This window comes from Acomys russatus, chromosome 5, assembly GCF_903995435.1.
Source record: "Acomys russatus chromosome 5, mAcoRus1.1, whole genome shotgun sequence".
Classification (NCBI taxonomy): Eukaryota; Metazoa; Chordata; class Mammalia; order Rodentia; family Muridae; genus Acomys; species Acomys russatus.
The window spans coordinates 15187090-15203881 of NC_067141.1; positions in this window are offsets into that span (position 1 = coordinate 15187090).

Sequence of the window (16792 nt, forward strand, 5' to 3'; positions counted from 1 at the left end):
AACCCACTGTGCAAAACTCATATCCAAAGAGAAGACAAACTAATTCCAAGAGAGACTCGCACTGTTGTTTTGATTTTTTTTTCTAAGTACCACATTTCTCCCTCCCCTTTTCTCCTTCCACACCCTCCCATAAAGCCCTTCCCACTCCTTCAAACTTGTGGCCTCTTTTTTTTTTCACTAATTGGTATTGCACGCATATATGTATATTCATAAGCAAATATATTTCCTCTGTTGCCCTTTTTTTTCCTGATGACCTGGAAATGTCCAATATCCTTTCCTGGCCCAGCTCACCTCCTCCATAGAGCCTTCCTTGACCTCTACTTAGCCCAGAGGGGAGTGGATGGACAGTAAACACCCAGCTTGAGAACCCAAGCATTCAGATGGCTTCACTGTTTAGCTGCAAACAGGGTTTTCCACTTCCTGTAGCTGAAGTCTTTTCCACCTTGATTGCCATTGAAAGCTTTCTGTCTAGTAGTAAAAAGTGTAAGACCTGACCATCAAGCTAGCAGTTTGCATGCCACTGCACCTGTCCATCCCCAGTGACAAGTTTGGCAGTGCCCAGAACACGTACCCTACTGAGGAGGCAATAGAGCCACCCTCAAGACCCCGCTCTCTGTCAAAGGAAGGAAACCTGCCAAGTCAGCTTTCAGAAGTAGCAGCATCCCCTCAGCCAATGGTTCCCACATGACCAAAAGGTAATAACTGGGTCTCCTGTGTGCATTTCAGATGTGCTTACCAGACATAAGGCTGCATGTGCTCATTAAAATGTCCATTTTCAAAATTGTTTTGGTTGGCTCTATAACAATGCAGTGTGGTATATTGGCTATTAGCTTCTACTTAATAAATGCACTGTGGATATGAAGTCTTTCTCAGCATGCTACTATGGGAAGGAACAGTTCTAGAAGATGTTCTGATGAACAAGTATCACCCATCACCCTTAGGCTAATGCCTTGAGAAGCTGGAGAGCTTGCCATGGCTGTTGTAGAGGACTGGGTTCAGGGTCCAGCACCCATTTTGACTTACAAGTGTATACAACTTCAGGGAATCTGGACTCCTCTTCTTCTCCTTCTGGCCTCTGCAGGGACCAGGCACACAAATGGTGCACATACACACATGCAGGCAAACACTTACACACATAAAATAAAAATAAAAATTTAAGAAAGAACTGGGGTTCTTTAGTTCTTTAGTTCTTTAGTTCAAGCTAACTTTTAGTTGCCCTGTTCTTGAGTGTGTGTGGGGGCTTCTTTGGTTTTGTTTTCAGAGACATTCTCATATACTCTAGGCTGGCCTCCAACTTGCTAAATACCTAGGAATGATCTTAAGTGTCTGCTTCTCCTGATTCCACCTCCCAAGTGCTGGGCTGACAAGCATGCAGTGCCACACGTCTCTATGTATCACCATGTATCTCCATGTATATCTATGTATCATCATGAATCTCCATGCATCACCATGCATCTCCATGCATCACCATGCATCTCCATGCATCACCATGCATCTCTGTGCATCACCATGCATCTCTGTGCATCACCATGCATCTCCATGTATCACCATGCATCTCCATGTATCACCATGCATCTCCGTGCATCACCATGCATCTCTGTGCATTACCATGCATCTCTGTGCATCACCATGCATCTCTGTGCATCACCATGCATCTCCATGTATCACCATGCATCTCCATGCATCACCATGCATCTCTGTGCATCACTATGCATCTCTGTGCATCACCATGCATCTTCATGTATCACCATGCATCTCCATGTATCACCATGCATCTCCGTGCATCACCATGCATCTCTGTGCATCACCATGCATCTCCATGTATATCCATGTATCACCATGCATCTCCGTGTATCACCACGCATCACCATGTATATCCATGTATCATTATGCATCTCCATGTATCACCATTCTTTTTCGTGTATCACCATGCATCTCCATGTATCACCATGTATATCCATGTATCACCATGCATCTCCGTGTATCACCATACATCTCCATGCATCACCATGCATCTCCATGCATCACCATGCATCACCATGCATCACCACGTATCACCATGCATGCCAGGAATGAACTGAGGTGTATTTCCAGCCCTGTGTGTTTTCTTATAAGTTTGAATTCAATGGACATCATCTTCCATTGAGAAGACCACTCAAATCACATCCTCCAAGTCTAACTGGCCCACCAACACCCATTGGTCCAGCTCCACCTGAATATATTGTTGGCAGCCCCACTGGTGCCTATGGAAGTTGAGCACCTGCCTCTTTAGTCAGTGACTTCACCTTGAGGTATGATGTTCCGGTCCAGTTGGAACACTTCAGCAATCGGTGGAAGTCTGTTGTTTGTTTGCATTATAGGAGCAGAAATTCATACAGATGGGGACACACACACACTGATACAATATACACAGACACACACAGGGACACACTGACACATAAACACACACAGGGGGTACACACATGCACACATACATGCACATACTCACACACATTGGGACACACACACACTACATTTCATTTTTAAAGCACACTTTGCCTCCCCGACCCAGCTCTTCTACTTCTAGAAACATACCCCAAGGAAATATGGTCCCCAAAAAGCATGCATAATGATGTTCATCAGAGCACTGACTAAGTACCAAAAATTGGAAACAATTTAAATATCTGGGAATATAGCATGAATACATAATTCATCACTAATGATCGGCTATATAGCCATTAAATAATATATATGCTATCATCAGATATAAGTTAATAATGTATTAATGCATACAGTTAAGTGAAAAAATATTGCAGTGGATCAGTTCACACGGCTTCCCTTCCCTCAGGCTTTGTATGCTCACTCAAGGACTATCCCAGCTACTGTCATCAACTCTGGTGTCCTTTGCTGCCTGCTATATCAGCGTCTCCAGACAAGTACTTGACTTGCCATCAGCCCTATTGTTTCAGGAGCCAGGTATGCATCCAAAAAACTCATATAGGACACAGCACCTCCTACTCCTGTATACTCCAAAGAAGCACTGAGCCTGGCAATGGGAACTGGCCTCTGCAATGGCTGCTTCTAGAACTTTAAACAAAACAGATTCAGGAGCCAGTGTCCTATGAGGAAAATTTTGACCTGTAATAAATACAAGAAACCCTTCTGTGGAGAACCATACCTCCTACCCTTGTCAGCCCTACACACCCAGCTCTCAGTAAGGCATCGCCTTCTCGTTCCCTATACTGTTGCCATCCTGACATTACAGACTAGCCTTAGGAAAAAGACACAAAATCTAGCCTACACTGTACATGCTTGTTGTGGTGGCTCATTTTGATTCTGGTTGTCACTTGATTGTATTACGTAAGTTTAAACGCTAATTGAGATATACCTTTGGGTATGCCTGTGATGACATCTCATGGGCTGGGGATACATTTGTTCTACCTTAAGTTGTCTTTTTGTCCAGTATTTTGATCCAGTGATGAGGGAAAAAAAAAGATTTGTGAATTTTAGTCACGGCTATAACTAGATTTATGGCACCTTAAGTTTACTTTTTAGGACTTTTTTCACTTATGATTTTAACTACCCTATGAAAAACATCCAACTACAAAGTTAGAGGGAACACAATCTATACGACTGCCTTCATGTCTGACAGCAACAACAAGTTTAGGGGAATTGCCAAAAATCACCCTCGACTTTGCTAATCCTCCTACAGAGCTCAGAGTTCTTCTAACACGGAAAGCTGTTAAAGCCAGGGCTAGCATTTACATAGTGCAGGGAAGGAGCCACTTTAAAATCAGCCAAGCAAAGATGATTTTGTGAGAAAGTCAGGGAAAGGAGCAAATGTGGAGCATGTGTTGCCTCTTGCTGTAGACGGAGGGACTGTATTGTTTTCCTGGCTCTAGTAAGATAATGTGTGGAAAGTACTACCAACAACAGTTGTTTATGCAAGTGTGGTGGTCTGAATGAAAAAATAGGCTCATAGAGAGTGGGCTTGTTGAAGTAGACATGACCTTGTTGGAGGAAGCACGTCATGGAGGTGGGCTTTGAGGTTTTAAATGCGCAAGCCAAACCCAGTGTCAATTTCTCTTCCTGCTGCCCAGCAATCCAAATGTGGGATTCTCAGCTCGCTCGCCAGCATCATATCTTCATGTGTGCAGCCATGCTTCCTGCCATGACAGTGGACTAAATCTCTGAACTGTAAGACAGACCCAATTAAATGTTCTCCTTGATAGGAGTGCTGTGGTCATGGTGCCTCTTCGTAGCAATAGAAACCCTAACCAGGACAGCAGGTCTTCATGTTTAGAGCCTTTACTGAGGCTTCAGCATGGAACAAAATGGATAGTCCAAGATATTTTGTTTCCAGCCTCTTCAAAGGCCAAATGATATACCACATGACCCAAAGTTTCCACTCAACATTACAATATCTACTTGACATAAAAAAAGCTAGATACTGAATGAAAACATACATATTCCAGAGGCCTAGAGTTGACTGCCCAGAGATTGAAGGAAAAGACCAGACCTCTTCTGGGGCAAGGTTAAATTCCTCACAACAGAAGCCCCTAGCCAGTAGTCAGTGTTGCCTTCAAGTCTCTATTATATCAAGTCTCAACTTCGGCCAGAGCCCTATTGTCTTCATAATTTCCATTTCCTTTAGGTTTCCATGGCTTTCATAAATTCCAATTGCTTTCATGGTCTCCATTTCTTTCATAATGTCCATGCCTTTGGGTCTTCGTGGCCTTCCTTGTCTTCATTTTCTTCAGGTCTCCATTTACCTTCTGGTCTCCACTCTTTTTATTCCCTTCATAGTCTCCATGGCCTGCATGCCTTTTAAATCTTCCCTGTTATCTTTAAGACCTGGATACTCATAAAGAGTGAAATCCTATTATTTTCAATAAAACAGATGAATCTGGAAGGAAGATATTACATAAACCAGACAAAGACGGGTACCACATCATCTTTCGCATATGTAGAATTGTTTTGTGCTGTGTTTTTTTTTTGTTTGTTTGTTTGTTTTTTTCTTTTTTTTTTTCTTTTGTGTTGTGTTTTTGAGACTGAGTCTCACTTGGTTGTCATCCTGGCCAGCCTCCCTAGTGTAATTATAGGCCCATGCTATTATACATAGTACATATGCAGAAGATAAATAAGCCTTCATAATACAATAGAGATTATTAGAAATTAGGAAAAATATGTTGGTGGAAAGTGGAGACGGAGAGGTTGAATTTAACCCATACACAGTATATATGTCTTTGAAGTATCACACTGAGATCCATTAATACACACAGTTAATATATATTATTAAAATATTTTTTGCCAGGCATAGTGGAATGTGATTTTTAATCCCAGAAGTTAGGAGATAGAGACAGGCAGCTCTCTGTGAGTTCCAGGCCAGCTGGGTCTACACGGAGCTCCAGGACAGCCCAGGACAGGCCTACCTAGAAAGATCCTGTCTCCAAAACAATTGTGTCTTTTGTCATTATTTTGGAGGGATGGGTTTTTATTGTTTTTGTTGTAGTTAATTTATGTATATAAGTGCTTTGCCAACATGTATGTATGTATGTATGTGCACCATGTATATGTGTGTGTGTTTGTGTGTGGAGGTGGTACCTACAGGGATCAGAAGAAGACGTCAGGTCCCCTGGATCTGCACTTAGAGATGATTATGAGCCACCTTGTGAGTAATAAGAACTGAAGCCAGGTCCTCTGCATATACTCCTAGATATGAGCTTGGTCAACCTACCAGGGGACACTGTTTAAATGACCTTTCCTCCCCACAGAAACCTCAGCTGTCCTTGCCTAGCTCCTCAGTTACTGATGGGGGTTGCGAGCCCTCCTCCCTCCATGCTGGCATGTTGACAGGACGGATTATATTCAGGTCTTTTTCATGTAACCACAGCTGCTGTAGTTCGTGAGTACAGTGATCCTGTCATGTCCAGAAGATATTATTTCTCTCCCCCACCTCTGACTTTTACAGCCTTTCTGCCTGTATCCTTCCAATGGTCACTGAGCCTTGGAGAGGTAGGTGGAGGTCTCATCTGTGGCTGAGCACTCGGTTGTAAGTGTCTGTGTTACCTGCTGCCCACAGGCGAACATCAAGCCGTCTTACCCAGTGAGCCATCTCGGCAGCCATTAAGCCATCTTACCAACAACCCCTCATCTGAGTTTCCTGAGGAATCCCAGTACTATTTTCCACAATGGCTGGAACTCCTCTATGTTCCCACTTATACTGTGTAAATTTACCCATTTCTTCACACCCTCTCCAGCATACTTCCCTTTTGTCTTTCTGGTAATGACCTCCCAAGCCTAGCTACACCGCTATCTCCTAACTATAGGTCTCTCATTCCCCCTGGGGATTACAACTACAGTAAAGAGCTGGTTGTCTCTAAGGCTCTTGTTTAATGCTTAGTCACCAGTGTGGCACTTTGTGAAAAGAAGAGAACCCTCAGAAACTGGGCTTACTAGAAGGAAGGTCTTGAGTTGTGCCCTTGAAGGAGGTATTGGGGCCCCAGCTTTATTCTCCCTCACTCTTTGCTTCTCAACCACCATAAAGTGAGCACCCTCCTCTGTCACATATTCCATTCACCTCTGTGCCCAAGCCAATAGGGACAAGTGACCATGGGCTGAAGCCTCTGAAACTATAAGTAGAAGCAACCCATTCCTCTTTATAACTTGTGCATCTCAGGGACGTTGTCATGGTAGCGGAGTGCTGAGCACCTTGTACATCTCTTGGGCACTTGTATGTCTTCTTTTCAAAGATACCAATGAAGATCCACTTACTACTTGGATTATTATGGGTTTTGCTAACTTAAAAAACAATTGTGTCTTGGGTATTTTCCTAAGCCCTTTTGAAATGCCAAGTAATTTTCCAAACTATTTGTTCTTCCTAAAAAATACTTTGAGACTATATCATAAATGTCTTCCATTGGTATATGTGGAAAGTAATAGCCAGAAAGGAACAGCAACTTGCTCAGGGTCACACAGCTCTAGCAAGTAAAGACCAAATAGTGTCTGAGTTCTGGGCCTCTGGCAATAATACACTAGAGTATAGATTCCACGCTGCCTGGAGACTGTGTTAAATGTTTGCTGCTGAATTCCCAGTTATTAACACATACCTGAGACCTAATAGCTGCCATACAAAAATGTATTATGTACTAATTGAGAAGACTCTGTATATTTGAATGTCCATTGATTAATTATTTATACAGAGGTCTGACATGTGTTATATTTAATGGGCAAATGAAGACATTAAGTTGTTTGCCCAGGCAAAAAGATTCGACAGCTTGAAAGGTGTTTTGAGGATGCATAACAGCAGATGGGTTAGGGCTGCAGGAAAGGGGTCAATGGACAAAGAAGCATCGAGAGCCCTCTCCTTTCCTTCAGCAAATGAGGAAAGGCAGATGACTTTCTGAGGTGAAGATAGTTAAGATACAATTAAATAAATTTCTCGTTGGGTTCTTGAGTGTACTGTCAGGTTCGTTAATCAGTGCCCATAAGGCATAAATTGAAAGGATCTAAGACTTTCAAAGATGGAAGTGACCTTGAAGGTCATTATATTTAACTTGCTCATTTATACATGATTTTCATTAAAAAAAAAAACCACAATCTATGTCATCTGAGAAGCTAGTTTAAGCCATTTCTCTCTCACATAGAAATTGCTACCTCCTTTCCTCTGGTCAACCTGATAGGTACATCCCAAAGCATCTCCTCAACTTCTGGCTTCCCAGCAGTCTTCCTGCACCTGAAGACGTTTTCTTTCCTAACTCTGTAAGACACAGCTTGTGATCTTCATGGGCATTGGCCTTTCATTTGCATGGACAAGTGTAGAACTCAACAGTACTTGTTAAATGAATGGTTCCAGGCTCCATGCTTTGGTTACTGCAGCACACCCCGGCTTGGTATGCCATGACTTGCCCTCTCAAACACTTGGCATAGCTTTGTTCGGTCTCTCTTCTCATCTGAAAAGGGACTGCCACAGTGGTCCAGATCATAAGCTTAAAGATGGTCTGCTCCAATTCTCCAGCTTTCTCACGTACTAATTGCCTGGCACAGGAGTCCACTTCACTGACTTTCCTGTCTGGATAATACGGCTAATAATATTACCTGCTTGCAATAGTTAATTTCAGTTGTCAACTTTATTGCATTAAGTACCACCTAGGGGAAGTAGACAGATAGGTGGCTCTTTTGGTAAAATCTTTTTCATGCAAGCATGAGGACCTGAGTTCAGATCCCAGCACCCATGTAAAAAAAATCCTGCATGGCAGCACTAACCTGTAATCCTAGCATGGGGGAGGTGGAAACAAGGAGGTCCCTGGGGCTTACTGGCCAGCCAGTCTGCCCAAATCAATGAGCTCTGGCTTTAATGACAGATCCACACTCAGAAAACCAGGTAGGGAATAGCAGAGGAAGAAACTGGATCTCAACCTCTGACCTCCATGTGCACATGTGTGGGTGTACACACACACACACACACACACACACACACACACACTTAAGGCATTGATAAAACATACTTTTGAATGTGTCTTTCAGGGCTTTACCATACAGGATTAAGTGAGGGGATAGAATCTGCCTTGCAAGTAGGTGGCACCATCCCAGGGTCTGGAGTCAAGGAGTGAATAAAACGGGGAAAGAGAAAGCCAATTGAGTGTCCGTATTTCCCTTTCTCTGCTTCCTGACCTGCTGCAATGTAATCAAGTAGCCTCACACTCCTGCTGTCACAGCGGAGGGCAGCTCCTGCCACCAGCCTTTCTTATCATAATGGACTATGTCTTCGACTTCTTCCCATTTGAACTCTTCTTGTCAGGAACTTGAGCATGGAAGCAAGACAAGTAACTATAATACAGCTTCATAGGGGTTTGTGAGGGTTGAGGAGGTCACGTAATGTAAACCCCTGATGATGCTATTTAGTTGGGGATGGAAAGATGGCTCAGCAGTTAAGAGTGTGTGCTGCTCTTGCAGAGGATCCAGGTTCAGTTCCTAGCCCAGACCAGGCAGCTCACAACCATCGGTAACTCCAGCTCCATGGGAGTCCAGTGCCCTCTTGGTCTTCAAGGGCACCTGCATTCATGTAACACACACACACACACACACACACACACACACACACATTAAAAATAATTTTTAAAAACAAACAGCAGCAAATAGAATCATTGGTTTTTCTGTGCTCATGCCTAGAGCAAATACAAGACACATGACCATTGCCAGCAATTTCCTTAGCATCCAAAGATGCTGTCACTCCTTTCTACAAGAATTTCCAATTTTCAGAATGATGAAGAATTAACAACAGTCTGTTCAAAGTGTCCCTCGGGCAGTCATCAAGTAGCCGGGGAAGCCATAGGAAAGATCATCTGCTCAGGGAAAGATGTGCACAGTGACTACAGACTCTTAACAGTTCCACAGAGTTGCGTGAACAATTAAAACACATTAGGGACAGATTCTGCTTTTGCTCCCAGAACCAAGGAGGGTAATTGTGTCATTGAACTCATATCATTGCCATTTAGCGGAAAGAGTTCTCAGGTCATAAATGCAATGGTTCTTCATTCCACCACAGACAAGCGTGGAAAACATAATAGAGACCTAATGACCCATCTCCCTTAATCAAAGCAGAAAAAAAAATTTGTTTTTACCTTCCAGAAGCCTCTGCCATGTAAATTGTATAAGCCAAACTTAACCAGCTACCACAGCCCACATGCAAGGCAGGGTTCATCCACCTTTATGAAGCTCTTAGCTTTGAAGATTGAAAATGCTCTGAACCAATGACTTTGAACTCAGGAAAGGAAGCCTTTCCTCGGAGTGAAATCCATGAGGGTGCCATCACTTATGAGGCATGCTTAACCTCTCCTGCCCTGTCGTATTTCACAGACGATAAAGGATTTGGCTTTCTGATTTTGACATCAATGTCTTTCCGCCAATGTATAAATATCAGTCTCAGGCTCTTGTGGCTGGAGGGTGGGGTGGGGTGGTGGGAGAAGGTGCCCAAGTCTGTGTGTGTGTGTCAATGTGTCAAGAGCCTGTGCAGGCATGTGCACATGTGTGTGTCTGTGCCTGTTAGGGCCAGAGAGCAACTTTGCCTGTCATTTCTTAGGTAGGCCCTGCTTATCTTGGCCTGTTTGGTTTTGGGTTCGGGTTTGGATGTTGGTTTTGTTTTGTTTTGTTTTTTGTTTTGAACAGGATCTTACCCTGACCTGAAATTCTCCAAACAGGCTAGGCTAGGCAGGCTTGGGCTGCCAATTTCTACCAGGATTGGGATTACAACTGTCTTGCATCACTCCTGGATGTCCTGCAAAGTAAGGGCTTTACTTACTGAGCTACTTCCCCGGCTCCAAGGCATGCACACTTTATCACGGTCTTCTTTCAATCTTACTGCATCTTAACCTTGCTGGTGGTGGCACGAGCTGAAAACCCTGATGGCCTCATAGTTCTCTTCCCCAATTGCATCCGCTTTGATGAAACAGCTAAACTTGTGGCTTACGGAAGCCTTTGTGCCGAAGCCCATAGGTCTTGGTACAATGTGGCAAAGTATACTTGCCACAGGGAGACAGAACTCTCTGTCAGGAGAAATGCCTTCAGTGAAATGAGTCTATTTCATCCCATTTTAAAGCAAGACCCTAGAGCCGCAGCCTGTGATTCTTAGGAGTTGCTCTTGGTGTCTTTCTGCCTTGGTAATTGCTCTTTTGTACTTACAGGAAGTCCTGCTCCTCTTCCATGAAGAAATAACTCAGCCGTAGAACATTGTTCTATCTGAACAGGAAAGTCACCTTCTGCCTCAGAGCATCACAGGGGCCTGGACTTCCTGAGAGTGAGATAACAACCAGGAAGATGCTGCTGAAGAGCAAATGAGCTGAGATGTGCTAAGGACAGAGGCTCTCAACTGGTGAAATAAATGGTGACATATACGCTATTGATTCTCAGCAAGCTATTTCAAATGAGGCAGAGCTACTGATATGGGCTGTTCTCCAAATCATCTTCTTATTAAGTGAACAGCGCTGGACTGTGAACAGGGGAGTGTGGTATGAGGGTGCTGTGTGTTATAATTCTTTCCTTCTCTCTTCCCTTCTCTTGTCTTTCTTTTGACAAGCTCTCAGGTGTCCGACACTGAGTTGCTGTCATGCATCTGAAGCTGGCCTCATACTCAGCGAAGGATAACTTTGACCTTCTGATCTGCCTGCCTCCACTTCCCAAATGCCAGGATTACAAGAGTCATATGCCCAGTTTCCTGCAATGTGTTCATGTGTGAACAGTGGTGTGTGTGTGTGTATGTGTTCATCTATGTTGGGGCCAGAAGGCAACCTCATTGGGGTTTTTGGTTTTGATTGGTTGGGTGTTTGTTTGCTTTGTTTTAGATAGGGTCCCTCACTGCCCTGGACTTTGCCAAGTAGGCTAAGATGGTTGACCTTCACACAGCCTAAGCAAGTACTCTACCAACTAAGCCACATCTCTAGCCCAAGTATATTGTAATCCTTCCATATGCATGGGATTTTGGTAGAAGAACACATTAGAAATTGATAATGGTTGTCTCCAGGGAGGTATCCAAGGACATAGGAAAGAGAGACTTGCACAGAGCTAGGAACTCTGTATGAACAATGGCTGGATTCTTATCAGAAGTGATAGAAGCCAAATACATTGGAAGGGGGAAAAACTCAAAAGGTAGAATGGTGTGTCCAGTGGAAGCAGTCTTCTAAAATAAAGACTTTTCCAGATAAGCAAAAATTGAGCGACTTGTCAAAAGCACATACAAAAGAAGAAATGTTAAAGGAAGTTTTTAGACTAAAGGGGAATAAAACTAGGTGGAAATTCAGATTAATAGGCAAGAATGCAGGTTGCTAGACGTGTCAACATGTACATGAATATACAAAGACTCTTGAGGTTGCAGGGATAGTTCAGTGCAGACTGATGCTAAGAATGTACAAGGGTCTGGGTTCAAACCTAAGCACCGAGAATAACAACAATAATAGCAACTCTCTTGCTAATCTTACCTTATTAAAATATCATTTATAGCTTAAAAACAAAATTAAAACATTTCACGGCTTGTAAGAAAGACAAAAATAAAATATATGAGTACAAATTGAGACTGTGTATGATATCCCCAGAATGACCAAAAAAATACATTTTAAATAGAAATCACTAGAATGTCAATAAAGGAGATAGAATAAGAAATAGTCAAAGCAGGAGGGAAGGAGGAATGGGAGGATACAAGTGATGTGGTAACAATTGAGTTGTAATCTGAATAAATTAATAAAATCAAAATTAAAAAAAAGAAATAGTCAAAACACACACACACACACACACACACGAAGAGTGAAAGTACAAAAGTCCAAAATATAGAAGCTGAAGACTGAAACTCCACTATATCAATAAGTACATTAAATATAATTTAACTAGATAGCCTAATTAAAAGGACAGAGATTATCAATCTAAATTATAAAACAAGACTCAACAATGTGCTGTTTATAAAACTTTAAATATAAATATATAGATATATTAAAAGTAAAATACTGTGGGGAAATATCCATATATTTCTTAAACCTAAGAAAGAGGATATAGTTGTATGATTGTCAAACAAAGTAAACATCAAAGTGTAACCCATGTGGCTACTTTTGGCTGAGCACTCTCAGCTGTCACCTTTTGTCCAAGGGTTTACATTCTGCAGCTTCAAATACCTGCACCATGAAGAATAATACAATTGTTTTTGAAAAAAAAAAAAAAGAGAGAGAGAGCACACCATTTTAACAAAACATAACTCAAACTCAAATGTGTCCTGAATCTGAGGTGAGTCTGGCAGCATTCACTCATATTTCATTACATGACGTCTCTGCAACCTTGGTTCTGAACACACAACATGAGCATTTTGCACTATGCACACTGTCACACAACACACATTAGTGAACTCTGCGGAAGCCTTGGGTACCATCCTCAGAAATGCCATCCACCTCAATGCAATGAGGTCTCTCATTAGCCTGGAACTCACCAATGAGGCAAGACTAAGGATTCGTCATCTCCCCACAGGGTTCTTAGGATTGAACTTGGGTCCTAGTGCTTGCCTGAGTCATCCTCCTCTCTCCTGACATGGCTCTTATCATCGGGTTACAGTGCTGAATGAAGTCAGAGCCAGGATATAGACCTGAGATGCTCCTGCTCCCTCAGGAGTCTTTGCTCCCATGCTAGAACATTCACCCATGTGGCCTCAGCTCTCATTACTGAATACCCTCCTGCGGCATCCTGAGCTCTCCTGTTCCTGGGTTTAAGCCTCTGCTGTTTTCTCTGTACAGCTCCCATCCCACACCGAGCTCACTGAAAACCAGTGCTCTCCCTGAGTGGTACTCATAGGCCACCTGTCTCTCCAGAGAAACTTGTCCCCCTTCTTCCATGCCCACACTTGCTTTCCTGGGCCCCCTAATTCCTATTGCCTGCATCAGCATCCTGGATTGTATGAGGAGGCTTCGGGAGCCCTGGCAGGCATGGAGTGGTCCCCTTTGGAGACTCACTCCATGTTCTGCTCCTCACTGAGTGCCTGAGCATGGCTGCACAGCTGAGGCTCTTTCTGTAAATGGGGCAGCAGTTTAGATGCAGAAGGACCCCTAGGAAGGTAGAGGAACTGCCTGTGTGGTCCTCCTTCTCCCAATCCACCTCCCCTGCAAGAGAGAGAGGATTCCCTGAGCTGTTAGGCTGACTTGCGTGAGACACAGTAGCGGACCAGCTGTTCACTCTTCCTGTGTTTCCTTCTGAACGTAGTGCCTTTCTAACTGAACTAAATCTCCCTAGAACAGGAAGCTCATACATAGACACTCTTTATCTCCAATGTGTCTCTCAGAATATACATTTTTAATAGAATGAAAATGATTCCAAGTTATTAACGGTTAGAAACGGTCTTTGCAAGAGCTTTTAAATCTCTAGCAGGAGCTTGTATTTGTGTAGATATTTATTGAGTTTACAAGTCTCTTAAACAATACTCCTGGGCATAGTGTCTGTGACTATTCGGAGCAGACCAACTTCATTTCTCATAGTCTGGTTAGTGACTGAGGACATATCACCTCGTCTTGCTGTCTCTGCAGCGATGAGCACAACGAAGTCAAGGGGAGAAAGAGCCAGGCTGTTCAGGAGTCTGAAGCAGGAGGAGTCTTTTTAAATTCAGATATTCTAGATCATCTTAGAAACACAGCTACAGGCTGTCAAAACAACAAACAAAGCAACTAAACTAAAAGGAAGCTGCTGCTACTGCTGCTGTTGTCTTGTTGTTTTAATTAAGCTGCATGTGGCTGCACATATCCATGACCCCGACACTCAAAAGGCTGAAATGGAAGGCTGGCGAGTTACAGGTCGCTGCAGGCTAGTCTGCTCTGTCCAGTGAGACACAGTCCTGAAGGATAAGTGAATGTGGTGCTTTGAATAAGAAGTGCACCCCATAGCCTTGCACATTTGAGCTCTCCGTCCCAGCTGGTGGTTTGTTTAGGAGGTGTGGTCTTACTGGAGAAAGGATGTCACTCGGGGTGAGTTTTGAAAGATGTTTGAAGTAGAGTGCCACCTGTTCATTCTCTCTGCTTCATGCTTGTAATGGAGATGTGATCTCTCAGCTTCCTGGTTCTGTTGCCACAGCTGCTGGCCACAGACATGCCTCCCTAACGGCTCTGAGGAGCTCTTACCCTCTGGAACCGTGAGAGAAAATAAACTCTATCCTCCTTCGGTTGCCTTTGGTCCTTGTGTTTTATCACAGCAGAAAAATACTAATACAATGAATGAGTAGATGGATGGACGGATGAAAAAAAAAAATAATAAAAACACCTGCTTATAGGAAAAGGAAGAGCCCTGTTCCCAGAGCCCTGGTCAACACTACAGTTCAGAATGGAATCTTAAATAAATGAATAAATCCATAACAGCCTCTAGTTCTCATCTGTAAAATGGACACAACAATAGCACTGACCCTGAAAAAAAATGGTTGAAGGATAGACTTAGAAATGGAACGCCGCAACATCTGTCAGCACGAGAGCAATCCCTGGTGCTGTGTTAATGCAGCTGTTCACCAAACACATTTCTAAGTGTCCCAAGTACCTGGTCACCAGGGAAACCCAGTTTATACCATTTTCAGTGCTTAGTAAAAGGAAGCTCCACTTTTTGTTTTTTTAAGACAGAAACCTTAACACTGAAAGCATTGGGGAATTGGCTCTGTGAATGCACATGGGAGACTAGCAGCTCCTGGGGAATATTGCAAATGGGACATCGCAGGAACAATTTGTGCTTCCCGGGAAGGGTTTCTCACAGAGACACCTTATCAAAGTCAAGGGCCCACTGCCAGGTAGCCATTTGGCAGGGACGTTCCTGGAATGCAGACGTCTGATCCTCGGCGAGCCCTTTCTCAGCCTTCAGACTCTCTCTCTATTGGAGAATGGCTTTATTATATATATCATCCTCCAAAGGACTGGAGTGAGGGAGGAGAGAGAGGAAGAGAGGAGGAGAGGAATGTTCTTCGGCTGTCAGCTTCATTTATTCATAGGGCTGAGAATCAAGGATCCACAATTTCCTATAACTGTCTTATTTGACAAGCTAGAAGGAGATTAAAACCTTTGCAAGAATGGAGGAAAAAAAATCCCCAACTAAAGATTTTTTTTTAACCAAGAGAAAAAGCTCTAGCTAAAGCATGTCCTTGCTCCAAAGTAAATTATTAAGCCACAATTCATACCAGTGGGTATAATTTTCATTTGCCTAATGTGCAAATATTCAGTAAATATCTACTGGGCATCTTCCATCAGCCTCAATGATGTTATTTTTTTTTTAAATAAAAATCATATAATGAAAGCAATAGCAAACACTCATGGAGCCCTCTCTATGAGCCAGGGAACCATTCTGGATATTAAAGGGGCTTTTTACACATACCAGCAAGGGGCTAGATGTAATCATCATGGTAGAGTCCTTGCCTAGCAAGGATCATGGAAAAGGATCATGGGAAAGCCCTGGCCTATGTATGTGCATGCTTTGACCCTTCTGGATGCAATGACCACACTGGGACCAGAAAGAGCCTCTTCTCTGGAGACTTCTTACAAACAGCAGCTTTCCCCTGAGCTGCAAGGGGCTGCTCATTCCTCCTGGGATCGTCTCTGATGAGTGGTGAGTGGGTACCATGCATGCTAAGCATCCCTCCCAGAAAGAGAAAGTGACCTCTCATCCAAGCACGGTGACTTCAAACCAAGAGGCTGCCTTTCTAAGAGGAATGCCAGGAATACCATGAGTTTGAAGAGCCTAGAATGAAAATATCACCTCTATCTACCTATCCAAAGCTGACAGAGATATCTGTGAGACTGAGGGAAGGATGGACAACATGGTGGGTCACTGTCCTTGGATAAGCAGGATCCAGTCACCAGGCCGTGATTTGCAGAGAAAACATACACATAGAAATACCCAAGCCTGTCCTTGAAGTGGGTCTTATAGCTTAAAGCAGGTATGGCCAGTCTGAACCATCCAAAAGCACTGCAGGTGAGGCCATATTCAGGAAGGATGTGGCCCTTGTTGCTAAGATGGAGGCTCAAGTTATTAGCCTTCCATGCTTAGAAACCAAGCCTGCATTGGTGTTGTCTCAGTTAAATGCTGCAACATGTGCATATGGGCCTAAAACCTTCTCCTTGATCTAAACTCAAACCCTCTCACCCAAACCCACTGAACCCACGGAGAACTCCCCTCCCCCATGGTAGTGACCACTACTTCCTAATTGGCCCCTCTCCCTGTCCATTGTCCCTACCCTACTTGAAATTAATCCATAAAGCTTCCCATGGTAAGGCAAGCTCTTCACAAGATCTGTGAGGTGTCAGATCTGTTCTTCACATCATCC